Source organism: Prionailurus viverrinus, chromosome B2, assembly GCF_022837055.1.
Source record: "Prionailurus viverrinus isolate Anna chromosome B2, UM_Priviv_1.0, whole genome shotgun sequence".
Lineage (NCBI taxonomy): Eukaryota > Metazoa > Chordata > Mammalia > Carnivora > Felidae > Prionailurus > Prionailurus viverrinus.
The window spans coordinates 60,905,102-60,907,457 of NC_062565.1; the positions used below are offsets into that span (position 1 = coordinate 60,905,102).

Consider the following 2,356-nt stretch of genomic DNA (forward strand, 5'->3'; position numbering starts at 1 on the left):
CCTTAGCATATTACAATGGCTAAATTTTGAAGTTGGCATGTCCTTTCTTTAATTATAATATTATATTTTTTCTTAGGGAACATTTGCTTTCTAAATATTACATAATTATAGAAGGCAGATTATAAACACAGTAAGTAATTTATAACTGTAACATAGTTTGGGAGTAACTAAATTTTCCTTAAATGAAAAAACCCAGCTTGTGTAGGGAAACTCAGTATATACAAGTACATTTCTCTTTTATCATTACACTTTCCATCTTCACAAATTCACATTTCACACGAATTAACATTTTGTTCTGGGAATGAAAGTCCCTGTTCATCTAATATCACATAGCTATAGATACAACATAAAGCTCTCATTACAGTATATTCTAAATTTCTCTCTCACATACCTGGTACCATTATTGTCGCATTTTACTTGAGAATATGCTTATAAACATATGATACATGATTATAATAATTGATTTATATAGTTAAAGATATTTTGCAGAAATCAAAATGGAAAACAATTGCATTTTACCTTCATTTCCCCAATTCTGCGTCACCCTGTTTTTTTCTAAATATCAGATATTCTAATAAAAACACTTTTTCCATCCAAAAATTTCTTTTAGCATTCCCTATAGTGCACATGTGTTGAGAATGCATGTCCCAGGCTTTTTATCATCTGAGAAAAATTTTTACTTGCCCTTCACTTTTAAAAGATATTTTCTGCAGGATATAGAATTCTGTTTGGACATATTTTTCAATCATTTTAAAGCTGTTACTACATGGTCATCTGGCATGTATTGTTGCAGATGGGATGTCTACGCAAATTCTTATCTTTGTTCCTCTCAGGTTATATGTAAGTTTTCTTTTGGCTACCTTCAAGATTTTTTATGTTTTTCACTTACTGTAGCTGGAATACGATATATATCATGTATATGGTTTTCTTGTCTTGTTTGTTTATTTAGGTTTTGGTATTATGCTTGGTGTCCTTTGAGATTCTCAGATTTGTGGTATTCTGGCTTACATTACATTGGATTAATTGTCAACTGTCATTTCTTCAAATATATCTTTTTTTCCATTTACTCTTTCTCCTGAAATTCCAATTATTTGTACTATCATGGCTTGATATTAGCCAACAACTATTGTTGTTGTATGTATGTTACATACTTTTACAACTATTTTTTTTTTTCTCTTTGCATTTTATTTGGGTAATCTCTAGCAATCTACTTTCAGGTTCACTGATATCGCTTCTCGGCCTTTTGGCTAAGATCAAGTGTAGTACTTTCAGGTTCACTGATAATTTCCTTGGCTTTATATAATTTGTGAATGAACCCATCAGAAGCACTTTTATTCAGTTCTGTTACTATTTTATTTTTATCATTCACATTTGATTCTTATAGTTTCTATCTCTCTGCTGAAATTAACCATCTGAGCTTTTATGATGTTAACATTTTCCATTGTAACCTTTAATATAATTATCATAATTATTTTGATTTCTCTCTTGGTTACTTTCTTTTTTTTTTTAACATTTATTTTTTTTGAGACAGAGAGAGACAGAGCATGAACAGGGGAGGGGCAGAGAGAGAGGGAGACAAAGGATTTGAAACAGGCTCCAGGCTCTGAGCTGTCAGCATAAAGCCCAACATGGGGCTTGAACTCACGGACCGTGAGATCATGACCTGAGCCGGAGTCGGAGGCTTAACCGACCAAGCCACCCAGGCGCCCCTCTCTTGGTTACTTTCAACACTTTTCTGGGTTTTTTTAATTTGATTCTAATGATTGCCTTATCTTTTCAGATTCCTTTTTTTTCCCCTCATCTTTTGATCTGTGTTATTTTATTAGTTTTTTTTAAGTTTTTAAATTATTTTTAAAATAAATTAATAAAATATATGGTAGATAAAAAGACTACATACACACACACACATATGTATGTATATATTTGGTGCCTAGTATAATTTTTGTCTTATTTGGCATTTAGTGAGAGATATGTTTATCTAGTTAAGAGTTTGGTTTAATTTGAAGAATTTTGTTATGAAGACCAGACTTGAAATTTGTTCTTGCTGTGAGTAATAGAGGTTTCTATGGTCTTCAAGGACTTTACACTGTCAAGCAAGCCCATGTCCAGTTTTCAATAGTCCTTTAAACTTTTCTAGTTTGATCTTCCTATATATTTACATGGCATTCATCAGCATCAGCCCCAGGTAAATAAATATTCAGCCCCCATTACTTTCTGAATATGTCTGTTTATCTCCACATTTTAGTTTGCTCATTTGTTTTGTGACCTCAATTATTTGATGGGTTCAAGAAAAATTATTTTGCAGTATCTCTATTTTTTCTTGTTTTATTAATGGGAATGATACTCTACCAAGTTC

General features: G+C 31.7%; 1 pseudogene; it reads left to right on the forward strand.

Moving 5' to 3' along the window:
- Positions 1-1,227: 1,227 nt before the first annotated feature.
- On the forward strand, positions 1,228-1,321 carry LOC125166958 (uncharacterized; annotated as a pseudogene).
- Positions 1,322-2,356: the final 1,035 nt, after the last annotated feature.